General features: G+C 46.6%; 1 protein-coding gene and 1 long non-coding RNA gene across 9 annotated transcripts in view; one reads left to right on the top strand and one right to left on the bottom strand.

The window, feature by feature from the left end:
• Positions 1 to 14,970, top strand: part of LOC110497688 (neuronal PAS domain-containing protein 3) — a 371,078-nt gene that overhangs the window by 67,220 nt on the left and 288,888 nt on the right. The gene's annotated exons all lie outside the window — the stretch shown is intronic.
• LOC149975193 (uncharacterized) overlaps positions 1 to 14,970 on the bottom strand; it is a 356,113-nt gene that overhangs the window by 254,980 nt on the left and 86,163 nt on the right. The gene's annotated exons all lie outside the window — the stretch shown is intronic.

Below are 14,970 nucleotides of genomic sequence, written 5' to 3'. Positions count from 1 at the left end.
TGCTGCTCGCCCAAAGGTTTTCTGCTTTCCAGACGTTTTGCTAGGCAGGGCTTAATTATATGTACTCTTTTATCTTTGTTTATGGAACATGTGTGGTATTGGTAGAGGGAGGCAGGGGGATATTTTTCTCTGTCCAATAAGAGTTGTCATCATATGAGGAATGGAGGAGAAGGAGAGAGGGCGAGTTAGGGAGAGAGAGAGAGAGAGAGAGAGAGAGAGAGAGAGAGAGAGAGAGAGAGAGAAAGGGAGTCCTCTTCTTTCCTCTCCTCTCCCCTGCTTGGTCTTGCTTGCAGTTGTTTGGCAGAAAGCCTCATCACTATGTCAACACAGTAACACTGAAACACTGGGCTGTCCAACAGCAGCTCTCTCTCTCTCTCTCTCTCTCTCTCTCTCTCTCTCTCTCTCTCTCTCTCTCTCTCTCTCTCTCTTCCACACATTACTTATTGACCAGAGGTACTGTACAGGTCTCTGTTCAACACATGGCTGGACCAGGACCAGAGCTACTATAGAGTTGAGCAGGGCCCTAACAGAGGCCCAGGGCCCACAGCTTTCCCTGGTCAGTCCATGATGTGGCCCTAACGATAGAGTCTCTTCACTCTTCACCCACATTTGATTGGGTCTGCGGGAGATGGCTGGCTGGGCTGGCTGGCTGGGCTGGCTGGTGCCAGATCTGGAGCCGTTACGGTGTCACTGGCAACACTTCACCAGAGGTTAATTGGTTGTAGATAAACTGTTTTGTGCTGGCCATTGGTCAAGATCTGACACATTCCTGATCTGTTTCCAGACTCTGGATAATAATAACAAAGTGTTGTAGAAGAATAACCTCCATTGCAGTGCACCTGGCTGACTGTTGGGCTTCTCCTCCGCTCTGTCAGATGTTTGTTCTCACAGAGAGGATGTGTACCTTGTGTAATCTCCCCAAGTGGGGAGAAAAAAAAGGACAAAATCATTTGATTGGTATTTTTATTGTTCATTAGTAAGCTTAATGCACCAGAAGTAGTGACAAGTTTGTTGTGTCAAATTCCGGTTTGATCTCTGCTTGTTGTGACACGAACCCACAGAATCAATTCCCAGATGATGAAAGCAGCAGTCTGCGCCAGAGTTGTTCACTGTTTCCACATCTCTGCTGCAGCCTGCAGGGCCCTGACACGCACTCTCTCCTCTCCTTCGCTCTCTAAATCCTCTCCATGCTGTTTCTTTCTGTGTATAATCCACAATTAAGGTGAGATTGCAGACCTCGTAGTTAATACTATGGCATGGTGCTCCAGCATGGGGGAATATTTTGTAAAAATATTTTTAGAAACCGTAGCTACCAGCGATGCAAAGCAGGAGGAAATTGCAGGTCTCAGATGAATTGTATGTGGTGGCATGTTTTATTAAAAGGTTGTCAACAAAATGAGCAAGGAGACTTGTTCTAGGACCTTTAGGCTACTTGTATTCTGCTGAGCTAGTTTTATCACAAACCAGCAATTACATGTTAAAATGTAAATGGTTTGTTGTCAGCAGAGCTGCAGTTGCAGATGTAGCATCTTCATTTGAGCCAGTTTTGCTACAGCAGGAAAATAATCCTGCAGCAACAGGACATTTGAATTATTATGTGGATTGTAATTAATGAACATTTTCTGTACGGTTTGATACAAGTCTGACATTTCAAAGTGGAAATTTGCAAACTTCAGAATTCATTTTAAACCTCAACAACCCTACGTTTGACATGTATTGCATTGCAGGAAAGTTCTGCTCAAATTAAGATTTTACAACTCTAGCTTCAGTATGCATTGTGTTACTGAAGCTGTCAAATGCCTAGTTGTGTTTGTATGTTAATCAGAGGTGTTTAAATACACGTCAAAACCTCTTTTCACTATCTCTGAGAACAGTCTGCATCCATTTACAATTGTTGCAATACATTTCAAATCATTCAAAATCACAATGTACTTTTTGTTATGTAAACATGACTAAATCTCTGCCCACTTATAACGTTCAACATTCAGGCTAGTCAAAGTCAGTAAAGGCTGATGTGCTTACATCACTCTGCGAAACTCTATGTCAACAGATTATTATATCCTCCGTCAGATAACGCCATGTCGCATGGGTTTCGTTCACATTCTCCCCAAGAGATCAGATGAGAAGACAGACTACGGTATTTCATCAGGGGGTTCTTTCTCGTGGTCATCAGCTGTAGTCTGCCAGCCATAGGGAGCCTGCTGGTGGCAGGGAGGCTGTAGGAGCATTACTGTGTGACTGGCTGTCTGTTCGTCAGGTGATGAGGCTGAGAGACTGAGAGGAGGAAGCTGTTTCACAGGGAATGTCTAATCTGTGTGACTGGGAGTCATGCTGGGCACTGAGCACTGAGCATCCCTCACTCTCTCAGCTCCAACACTCCCTCCCTTCCTTCCTTCCTCCATCACACCCATCCTGACAGTCTCTCTCTCTTTCTCCACCCCCTCTCACCAGCCCTCTCTCTCAGCTCCCTCCCTCCCTCCCTCCCTCTCAATCCCTTCCCTTCCCTCCCCTCCTCACCCCCCCCCCCCCCGCTCAGGGAGCGCTTAAGAACCCCATAGCTCCCCAGTGCCGGTGTTCATGTCATTCACGGTCTCCGAGACATGTCGCTCCCCCCCTCCTGCCTCCCCATCCCAAATAAACACGCTCGCCATCAAAGGAAGCTGATTCTAGAATTTGATAACATCATGTTCTCTTTGCAGAGAAACCATATAGAGCCATGCAAATGAATGGTCCTGACTGATTGGTCCTGGATATTTCAGGTGCTCTGAGCATCCCTTTCCCCTCACTCTGGATTGACATGCATAAATACAGTCATGCATAAATACATAGGTAATATATGTTAAGGCATCTCCAGATGTTTTATTTTATGAGGGCAGGAACTTGGCCCTTTCTATCTAATCGGTTGCGGCAAAATGACACTCCATGCAAATGATGGTTGAGGTTGTTTGCCCTCAAATATTTCCTGTAAAAAGAAAAGGCAGAAGAGAGGCGATGAGATGGCACTCTAATTGGTGCGGAAGCTATTTGGCTGCATTCCAGCTGTATCAATTGCTTTTCTGCTGCTTTTCTCAAGTAATAGCTTGTAATTGTTATTCTTCAGATTTTATTAACGAGCTACAGACAGAGAAGCCTTGATTTGCTCCAGTAGCACACAGACAATAATTATAATGGTACCTCTACTTGACGTGATTTCAGAACGAACGCAGGCGGCACAGGACAATGATGCAGCTCAGCTCCCTGATGCAGTCAATGACCAAATCTTATTTTCCCTCCCTCCCTCCCTCCCGCCCTCCCTCCCTCCCTCCCTCCTGCCGTGACTGACACTCTCCCAGAACCACTCTAGTCTTGCTGCATCGCCCTGCAAATCAAATATGACAGGGAATATTGTTGGCATAATGGAGAATCGCAGGAGAAAGTACCACTGTACACACACAAATAGCTCAGGGCTTAATTGAACATCGCTGCCTCTGACCTGAACCCAGCCACAGGTCCAGGGTAATAGACCTAGTGGTATTCCTACTGCTACAGATAGAGATAGGTAGTGTACTGAGCTGGGCGGCAGCTGTGGTCAACATCTCTCGCTCTCTCTCTCTCTCTCTCCCTTTCTCTCTCTCTCTCTCTCTCCCGCTCTCTATCTCTCTTGCTCTCTCTCTCCCTTTCTCTCCGTTTCGCTCTCTGTCCCCCCTCTCTCTCTTTCCCTGTCCCCCTCTCTCTCCCTCTCTCGCTCTCTCCCTGCCCCTCTCTCTCTCTCTCTCTCTCTCTCTCTCTCTCTCTCTCTGTCTCTCAGTACTGATACATCTAGAGTCAGTGTTTTCACTATTTTGAAGTACCTCCTAATAGTAATCATTAGGAAATTCAAAGTAATGTTTTTGTTCCTCTGTGCATATTGTGAAGGCACAAGTTGTGGTTCTGACAGATTTATCGTGAATTGTCCCCTGGAATTAAATATGTATTTACTGTATATTCGGCATATCTCCATCTGTATATCAGACACTTTACACTTGAATAGGAATTAAATATGATTTGAAGTCGCTCTTTCAAGAGCGAGGCAGACAAAGCTAGAGAGCAAACAACACTTCTTTTAACTGGGTTTTGTTTTTGCCGTCTGCTCTGCTTTTGTCACGTCTTCGAACCTTCAGAAGTTGGACTTTCTTTTCAACCGTCTCTCCTCTGAGTTGTCTCTCCCTCCTCCGTGACTGAGTTGAAGGAGGAGGAAGGACTGAACTGAAGTCTCTTTCCCCTATCTCTCTCTTGCCATCTCTCTCTCTCTCTGTGGCTGCTGCTGTCTTGTTTGAATAATGGTTGTGATAATTTCCCCCAGTCCAATGAGAGAGTGTGGTTGAGGCTGAGTAAACAGCCTGATTGGCTGCTGAAGGTCAGAGTGACCGCAGGTGTCACAACAGTGAATTACAACAATGACAGTCACAGAAGAGGGCGATATCTCCTTATTCATCCCTCCCTTTTCATCCCTCCTTTTTCATCCCTCCTTTTTCAATCCCTCCTTTGACTTGAAGGAATGAATTATTCTCAGTCAGGAGTTAATTACGCATTAAGCAAAAATGATTGTATCTCCTCTCTTTAACACGTGTAACTATTTAAATAGGATTCATTTGCTAGGTTAAAACATACTTTCCATTCCTTGGAGGAGAACAGAATAGCAGAATATTTTCTAGTATTTTTCCTAGTATTGGTTGTTGTGCTGCAGTAAAATGGGACTTAAGTCTAGCCTCTTCGTAATCCTGAGACATTGTAGAGCTGGACGACGAGAGGAGCATGAGCCTGATCTTGTGTCGCATCGACTTTCATTATACAGCAGGCATTGCAATTGGAAACCAATTGACATGACATGTTCTCTATCAGTCGGATGCTGTAGTCTTTCATCACAGAAGATGTCAGATGAACAGTCTTGAGGTCTCGAGTGGCGTCGCAAGTATTTCTATTTGCAGATTCAAGTCAGTTTGCCAGGGCTTACGCTGCCTGATTCTCTGTCTCCTGATGCCTGGGTTTCAGACAGCGCCACAGACAGAACCAACACAACCTACGGATCACTGGGGTGTCTATCAGACTACCTCTCCATCTCAGACACACTGTGTGACTCACACACACACACACACACACACACACACACACACACACACCCTTTGGCAGTAGCAATCACAGTGTCTCTGTGCATACTGGAAGTGGCACCTCTAAACCCATATTTGACATTCACCGCAGTTGAGCTAAAACATTTAGGAAGAGAATAGAGACACTTTGGTTAAAGGTATCACTCTAACCAACTACTGCTGTTTCACCCACTCAGTGACTGACTGGCATCCTTATGATAAGAGCATGTAAGGAATGAGGCTGCCATTGTCTTCTTCGTACAATAATACAGTGTTTACCAACCATATGGATGGGTTATAGGTGTACCAATGGCTGCCTTCTCTCCCTGTGTCTGGACATGTCTGTACATGTCTGTTTACGTGGTACATCGTCCAAAGGAGATGACCACTGAAAAGGGCTTGTGTGACATTGCTTTCCAAGACTCTTTTGTTGCTGATTAAGTAGTGGTGGCTTCCTGTTGTCACAGCCAAGGAGAGGAACGGTATCTCTGACTACCTCTGCCTTTGTCCTCAGCCCAGCGCTGTGTCCTGCAACCAGCAGAGAGTGTTTGTCAGTGCATGGGTGAGTGAATGACAGCGTTGTGTAGAGATGGCGTGGCCCTCTGTCTCTCCCGTGCAGGGCATTGTGGTGTGCAGACTGTGCAGGTTTGATGTGGAGCACTAGACTGTGGTTAATCATTCAGCCTCGTAGCTGTGAGCCTGGGAGGAGGCCAGCTCAGGAACCAGAGGTGGGACAGACAGGGAAGTGTACAGGCCAGCCATCAGACAGCTCTCCCAATACTGTTGGGATTGAGGATGCAAAGATATGTGTCCTTTCATCACCAATTAAATGCCATTGAACATTTGAAATGGTGTCACCATGCAAGGGATTTATTGAATATTGGAGCCCTTCCACCAATGTGCTGCTGATATCCATGAAAGCCTTTCTCTCTCCGGCACAATTGCACATTCCTGTATAATTCATCGGAACAATTCCTGAATGTGACAGTAGTATCTAAGAGCCTATCCACTCCTCCACTCTTCAGGGTTTATACACTCTGTGATGGTCTGTCAAGTACCACTAAGAGTCCCAGTTAACAGCCCAGGCCCCTCGGATGAAATATATTACAGTAATACAGCGTTCACTCACTTCAACAAAATGTCAGAGCAACCTTTGCCTAACAAGGATTTGGATTGGTGAAGAGTAGAGTAGTGGGAGGTTGGGCACTGATGTTGGGCGATTAGGCCTGGCTCGCAGTCGGCGTTCCAATTAATCTCAAAGGTGTTCGATGGGGTTGAGATCAGGGCTCTGTGCAGGCCAGTCAAGTTCTTCTACACCGATCTCAACAAACCATATCTGTATGGACCTCGCTTCGTGCATTGGCATGCTGAAACAGGAAAGGGCCTTCCCCAAGTTGGAAGCACAGAATCATCTAGAATGTCATTGCATGCTGTAGCGTTAAGATTTCCCTTCACTGGGACTAAGAGGTCTGAAGCGTGATTCATCACTCCAGAGAACACGTTTCCTCTGCTCCAGAATCCAATGGAGGTAAGCTTTGCACCACTCCAGCCAACGCTTGGCATTGCGCATGGTGATCTTAAGCTTGTGTGCGGCTGCTCGGCCATGGAAACCCATTTCATGAAGCTCCCAACGAACAGTTTTTGTGCTGACGTTGCCTCCAGGAACTCGATAGTGAGTGTTGCAACCGAGGACAGATGCTTTTCATTAGCTATGCGCTTCAGCATCTGGCGGTCCTGTTCTGTGAGTTTGTGTGGCCTACCACTTCGCGGCTGACCGTTGTTGCTCCTAGATGTTTCCACTTTACAATAACAGCACTTGTATTTGACCGGGGCAGCTCAAGCAAAGCAGACATTTGACGAACTGACTTGTTGAAAAGGTGGCATCCTGTGACGGTGCCACGTTGAAAGTCACTGAGCTCTTCAGTAAGGCCATTCCACTGTCAATGTTTGTCCATGGAGATTGCATGGCTGTGTGCTCGATTTTATACACCTGTCAGCAACGGGTGTGGCTGAAATAGCCAAATCCACTAATTTGAAGTTGTGTCCACATACTTTTGTATATACAGTGCATTCGGAAAGTATTCAGACCCCTTGAGTTTTTCCACATTTTGTTACGTTACAGCCTTATTTTAAAATAAAAAAAATTAAAAAAATCTTCATCAATCTACACACAATACCTCATAATGAAAAAGCAAAAAAAACATGTTTTTTGACATTTTTGCAAATGTATACAAAATTTAAAACTGAAATATCACATTTACATAAGTATTCAGACCCTTTACTCAGTACTTTGTTGGAGCACCTTTAGCTCCGATTACAGCCTAGAGGCCTCTTGGGTATGACGCTACAAGCTTGGCACATCTGTATTTGGGGAGTTTCTCCCATTTTTCTCTGCAGATCCTCTCAAGCTCTGTCAGGTTGGATAGGGAGCGTCGCTGCACAGCTATTTTCAGGTCTCTCCAGAGATGTTCGATTGGGTTTAAGTCCGGGCTCTGGGTGGGCCACTCAATGACATTCAGAGACTTGACCTGAAGCCACTCCTGCATTGTCTTGGCTGTGTGCTTTTGGTCATTGTCCTGTTGGAAGGTGGACCTTCGCCCTCAGTCTGAGGTCCTAATCGCTCTGGAGCAGGTTTTCATCAAAGATCTCACTGTACTTTGCTCCATTGATCTTTACCTCAATCCTGACTAGTCTCCCAGTCACTGCCACTGAAAAACATCCCCACAGCAAGATGCTGCCACCACCATGCTTCACAGGTAGGGATGGTGCCAGGTTTCTTCTACACGTGGTGCTTGGCATTCAGGCCAAAGAGTTCAATCTTGATTTCATTAGACCAGATCATCTCCTTTCTCATGGTCTGAGAGTCCTTTAGGTGCTTTTGGCATTCTCCAAGCGGGCTGTCATGTGCCTTTCACTGAGGAGTGGCTTCTGTCTAGCCACTCTACCATAAAGGCCTTATTGGTGGAGTGCTGTTCTTTAGATGGTTGTCCTTCTGGAAGGTTCTCCCATCTCCACAGAGGAACTCTGGAGCTCTCTCAGAGTGACCATCGGTTTCTTGGTCACCTCCCTAACCAAGGCCCTTCTCCACCGATTTAACCAGTTTGGCCGGGCGACCAGCTCTAGGGAGAGTTATGGTGGTTCCAAACTTCTTCCATTCAAGAGTGATGGAGGCCACTGTGTTCTTGGGGACCTTCAATGCTGCAGAAATGTTTTGGTACCCTTCCCCAGATCTGTGCCTCGACACAATCCTGTCTCGGAGCTCTCCTTCGACCTCATGGCTTGGTTTTTGCTCTGACATGCACTGTCAACTGTGAGACCTTATATAGACAGGTGGGTGCCTTTCAAAATCATGTCCAATCAATTGAATTTACCACAGGTGGACTCCAATCAAGTTGTAGAAACATCTCAAGGATGGCCAACGGAAACAAGATGCACTTGAGCTCAATTTCGAGACTCATAGCAGGGTCTGAATACTTATGTAAATAATTCATTTTTCATTTTTAATACATTTGCAAAAATAAAATCTAAAAACAATTTTCACTTTGTCATTATAGGGTATTGTGTGGAGATTGATGATAAAAAAAAGTTAATTTAATTCGTTATAGAATAAGGCTTTAACGTAACAAAATGTGGAAAAAGTCAAGCGGCCTGAACACTTTCCGAATGCAGTGTATAGTGTAGCTTTGATATCAGGGAACGTTAGACCCTGTCTGCTGGCTGGATGCCAGGACTCATGTAGTGGTTAAATATTCATTGAGACAGACAGACAGCATACAGAGAAGATATTCCCTCTCTTTACACAGTGGATGATCTACTAGCTTGGAGAACTGATACACTTGACATTCTAATGTAGTACATAGTCACAACATGCCCCCGTGTTGTACTCTACATTTTGTAGTTAATATATTTCTTAGACCAATTAAATGAACGAAAGTTTGAACGTTTTGAACTTGTCTTCCGCCATACTATACTTAATTATACTCACTAGTCTTACCAATTAATTATACATTTTGATGCAGTGCATGGCTCAACAGTAGCCTAACCATAATGTAGGTCCCTTGTGTGTTGTTTGGTAGGGCAATTAGTTACATTACATGATACGTTTTATGTGGGGAGAGTTTCTGTTAAGCTGAAATCAGACAGCGCTCTCCCCCTTGGGAAAGCTGTTAACTCCCCTCCAACCCAATGAAGGGTTAACCACATAGTCTCAGTCGATGGCCTCCCTACGTAAGATTGATCTCTTCCCAGCGCCATGCAGCATGGAGAGGGAGAGGTACTATGGAGGTGTGGTCAGTTAACCGGTGGAAGGACTGTGTTATTGTAGTAGTCTGGCAGTACAGGGAGAGAATTTACCTGTAAATGTCACTCACCTCAGTCCTCCAGATGACATCGATAAAAGGCCTTTTAAATCAACTGGCTGGCCCCAACCACCCGATCCTGGAGTCAATATAAAGTCCCAATAAACATGTCAGCCAGCCAGGGGAGGGTTGGGTTCTGAGGAGGGGCTGGGACATCCTCTGGGGTGGTTTAATAGTGGGAGACGGTCCCTCCTCCTGTGTGTGTGTGTGTGTGTGTGGTTTAACAGCAGGAGGTTGCTCTTCCTGGGATCTGACCACTCTTATTCATCAGCCACTTACTACCGCCAGGCTCCAGCAAATATCTTTTCATCATCACCGCAGAACCCAATACACCTCTACTCATGTCTGGCTCCATGGGTCTCTGTGCTCCTCTACTCATGTCTGGCTCCATGGGTCTCTGTGCTCCTCTACTCATGTCTGGCTCCATGGGTCTCTGTGCTCCTCTACTCATGTCTGGCTCCATGGGTCTCTGTGCTCATCTACTCATGTCTGGCTCCATGGGTCTCTGTGCTCCTCTACTCATGTCTGGCTCCATGAGTCTCTGTATCCTCTCCATAGGTGCCAGGTTGTTGTTGTTTCACAGAGCAAAATAGCCTACAATGTTGTCCCCCTGTCTTGTCAATGAATGACAGGTTTGAGGAAAGTGTTTCTCAGCAGGGGTTTGGTTGTTTCCTGCTGCATGTCTCTGTTGAAGACTGATGATGCAGACCTCATTGGCTGTTTTTTTATTTTCTTTGTTTGTTTGTACATCGCTCAACGATTCTGATTCAGCCCTTTGATTTGAGCCCCTTACCTCAGAGGAGCAGAGCAGAGATGTGCCTGTTAACACATTCAGGGGGCCGGAAAGAGAGTGAGAGAGAGAGAGAGAGAGTGGGGGGGGGGGGGGGGGAGAAGAGGAGAGGGAGGAGAGATAAGGTGAAGAGAGAGGAGGGGAGGAGAGGAGATGAGGGAAGAGGAGAGGAGGAGGGGAGGGTAGGAGAGGAGAGGGAGGAGAGATATGCTGAAGAGAGAGGAGGGGAGGAGAGGAGAGGAGATGAGGGAAGAGGAGAGGAGGAGGGGAGGGTAGGAGAGGAGGGGAGGATAGGAGAGGAGATGAGGGATGAGAGATAAGGTGAAGAGAGGGTAGGAGAGGAGGGGAGGATGGGAGAGGGAGGAGAGATAGGGAGGAGAGATAAGGTGAAGAGAGGGTAGGAGAGGAGGGGAGGATGGGAGAGGGAGGAGAGATAGGGAGGAGAGATACGGTGAAGAGAGGGTAGGAGAGGAGGGGAGGATGGGAGAGGGAGGTAAGGAGAGGAGAGGAGAGATAAGGTGAAGAGAGGGTAGGAGAGGAGAGGAGGATGGGAGAGGGAGGTAAGGAGAGGAGAGGAGAGATAAGGTGAAGAGAGGGTAGGAGAGGAGGGGAGAATGGGGGAGGGAGGCAAGGAGAGGAGAGGAGTGATAAGGTGAAGAGAGGGTATGAGAGGAGAGGAGGATGGGAAAGGGAGGTAAGGAGAGGAGAGGAGAGATAAGGTGAAGAGAGGGTAGGAGAGGAGGGGAGGATGGGAGAGGGAGGTAAGGAGAGGAGAGGAGAGATAAGGTGAAGAGAGGGTAGGAGAGGATGGGAGAGGGAGGAGAGATAAGGTGAAGAGAGGGTAGGAGAGGAGGGGAGGATGGGAGAGGGAGGAGCGGTAAGGAGAGGAGAGGAGAGAAAGCCCCACCATCCACCCTTGCAGACCTCATTCACGCAGAGAAACAGAGGCATGCGGTGAGCTGATCAGGATGAGGATCAGGCTGCTGTTTTGACAAAGAGCCATCATGGCTGGATAACAATCCTCAAACAAACGTCCAGTGCTTTCTATATCTCTCTATCCACCCAATGAGCACCACTAGTGTTATGCCTCACTGCAGAAAACCCCTCTGGTGCCAGGATAGCTCTGGTTCTGACCTTCCAGGCTTTCTACCCCCTGGTCCAGCCCAGGAACACCAAGTAAACACCAAGCTCCAATCCCCTAGCAGTAAGACTAGATCACCTGTCTAAATCCAGACTCAGATATACAGTATATGCAGGGGATTGTGGATTTTCGACCTGCATGTCAGAAGTTAAAACATGTTGAGAAAACAACTTAAAGGCTCACAGGTGCTTTGGTCAATTGCACACAAGGTCCAACTGAAATGTGACTTCCTCTTCAAACCCAGCCTTTCCGAAAGACACACAGTTACAATTATTTGGGAGAGGTGAGAGGGGGGGGGGGGGGGCTGACACTGGGCGCCCGGGAGCTGTTGTTGTGGGGGGTTAAGTCACTTCCCACCAGATGTTCCCCGTCGGACCTGGGATTCAGACTGGCAACCCTCTGGTTGCAGACCCGCCTCTCTAACCGCTAGATTACCTGCTTCCAGAGTGGAAACAGAGAAGGAACCTGGGATTCAGACTGGCAACCCTCTGGTTGCAGGCCCGCCTCTCTAACCGCTAGATTACCTGCTGCCAGAGTGGAAACAGAGAAGGAACCTGGGATTCAGACTGGCAACCTTCTGGTTGAAGGCCCGCCTCTCTAACCACTAGATTACCTGCTGCCAGAGTGGAAACAGAGCAGGAACCTGGGATTCAGACTGGCAACCCTCTGGTTGCAGGCCCGCCTCTCTAATCACTAGATTACCTGCTGCCAGAGTGGAAACAGAGAAGGAACCTGGGATTCAGACTGGCAACCCTCTGGTTGCAGGCCCGCCTCTCTAACCGCTAGATTACCTGCTGCCAGAGTGGAAACAGAGCAGGAACCTGGGATTCAGACTGGCAACCCTCTGGTTGCAGGCCCGCCTCTCTAACCGCTAGATTACCTGCTGCCAGAGTGGAAACAGAGAAGGAACCTGGGATTCAGACTGGCAACCCTCTGGTTGCAGGCCCGCCTCTCTAACCGCTAGATTACCTGCTGCCAGAGTGGAAACAGAGAAGGAATTTGGGATTCAGACTGGCAACCCTCTGGTTGCAGACCCGCCTCTCTAACCGCTAGATTACCTGCTGCCAGAGTGGAAACAGAGAAGGAACCTGGGATTCAGACTGGCAACCCTCTGGTTGCAGGCCCGCCTCTCTAACCGCTAGATTACCTGCTGCCAGAGTGGAAACAGAGCAGGAACCTGGGATTCAGACTGGCAACCCTCTGGTTGCAGGCCCGCCTCTCTAACCGCTAGATTACCTGCCGCTAGAGTGGAAACAGAGAAGGAACCTAGGATTCAGACTGGCAACCCTCTGGTTGCAGGCCCGCCTCTCTAACCGCTAGATTACCTGCTGCCAGAGTGGAAACAGAGAAGGAACCTAGGATTCAGACTGGCAACCCTCTGGTTGCAGGCCCGCCTCTCTAACCGCTAGATTACCTGCTGCCAGAGTGGAAACAGAGAAGGAACCTGGGATTCAGACTGGCAACCCTCTGGTTGCAGGCCCGCGTCTCTAACCGCTAGATTACCTGCCGCTAGAGTGGAAACAGAGAAGGAACCTAGGATTCAGACTGGCAACCCTCTGGTTGCAGGCCCGCGTCTCTAACCGCTAGATTACCTGCCACCAGAGTGGAAACAGAGAAGGAACAGTGGGGTGGTGTAAAAGTGACATGTTTTCAATCACATGGCTGATTCCTAGGAAATCGTCTAAAGGCCACATTGGAACATTTTATAGAGTAGAATGGGGCTGGTGGGATTCGTTTTCTCCCACGTGAAAAAGTGTATAATTTCAACACAATTCCGGTACAGTGTGTAATATAGTCAGCCTTGAAAAATGGTCCAAATCTCCCATCGCTGTCTGCAATTTACCTTGTGGCCTTGAAACCACATCTATTGTGCTGTTTTTTGTGCCATTCAGGCCAGATAGTGTGTCAGTGCGCGCGCGTGTGTGTATGTGTGTGTGTGTGTGTGTGTCTTTTTGTAGTTTCATTCAGTGTATAGTGGCAGTGGTGGTGGCGGCTATTGTGGAGCATATTGCACTGGCTGACATTACCCATACCTGCAGGGAATAAATTCTACTAAGTGACATGTGGCTTGCAGACGTTTGTAAATTGCAACGCATCAATCTTGAGGGAGATAGCTGGCTAGCTAGCTAGTGAGGGCTGTACAGTGCAAGTGACGCTCCCAGAGAGAGCTGCTGCCATCTCTTTCCTGTAAATGCTTCCCCCGTTCATAGTGAGACCATGCTGTTTAATAGGATGGTGTGAGGAGGTCCTTAAAGGGATACTTTGGGATTTTGGCAATGAGAGCCTTTATCTACATCCCTAGGGTCAGATGAACTCATGGATATTATTGTATGTCTCTGCGTCCAGTATGATGGAAGTTAGAGGTAGTTTCGCTAGCCATCGCTAACTAGTTAGCGCAATGGCTGGAAGTCCATGGGTATCTGCTACTGTAGCATGCTAGGGAATACAGCGTGTCAGCACTGGGATGGGGTTCGATAGCTTTAAATTGTGATTGTAAGAGAGAGTTGCAACTGTCTTTTCTAATGTACTGAGTTGGACTAAAGTAGATGTATACCTGACAACAATAACACGACAATTTATCTAAATACAATTAGTATGTGCCTTTCCTCAATATTCCTCTGTAAATTATACTTGATAAAAAATCGAATGAAAACCAGTGTCTATAAATCAATGACTCATTTTATTTTACACTATATATATATATATATATATATATATATATATGTAAAATATGGTTAGAATAGAACAGGACTCAGGGATAATCAGTTTGCTTGAGACAGTTTGCTTGAGACACGCACCTATTTTCTAGAGAATATATATATATAATATTATCCCTGAGTCCTGTTCTATTCTAACCATATAGCAGCAGTTCATGGTCATGCTCAAAATAACATACAAAGAATAGTGTGACGTGTGCGCTGAGAGTCTGGAAGCTAGTTCAGGGAGTGAGTGTTTTAATAAATAAACGGAACGTAATACAAAACAAGAAACCACGAACGCACAGACATGACACCTTTTGCCCGAAACAATAACGCCTGGGGAAGGAACCAAAGGGAGTGACATTTATAGGGAAGGTAATCAGGGAGGTGATGGAGTCCAGGTGAGTCTGATGACGCGCAGGTGACAAATATGAAGTCAACCTGCCAATCAAGTGTCTTAATATCCATACAGAATGTGTGGACAATGTCAGTGTTTCGCTGCATGGTACATACTGTATCTAATGTTCACCCACACCTCGAAGCAGTTCACTGATTCGCAGGGCATATGAACAATCGAATACTATATCAGTTCTGACAGTCACTCTTTATGGGTGTGTAGAGTTCAAAATAATTCCCTAAAAAGATAATTCCCTAAAAAGATAATTCCCTAAAAAGATAATTCCCTAAAAAGATAATTCCCTAAAAAGATAATTCCCTAAAAAGTAACTTAATAAATGATTATTAGTAGTAGTAGTAGTAGTATACTTTTGACGTGTGATTTGAGAGTCTGAGAGTCTGAATTTTTGAGAGAATGTGGCTCCACAGAAGTTTCCCTTCCATGGGTATATGGTTCCATGTGACTGAATCAACCCATCAA

The sequence above is a fragment of the Oncorhynchus mykiss genome, chromosome 19 (genome assembly GCF_057628025.1).
Source record: "Oncorhynchus mykiss isolate SJ-2025 chromosome 19, ASM5762802v1, whole genome shotgun sequence".
NCBI lineage: Eukaryota > Metazoa > Chordata > Actinopteri > Salmoniformes > Salmonidae > Oncorhynchus > Oncorhynchus mykiss.
The sequence above is the reverse complement of the archived record's forward strand: the minus strand, read 5'-3'. Positions and strand labels throughout refer to the sequence as shown.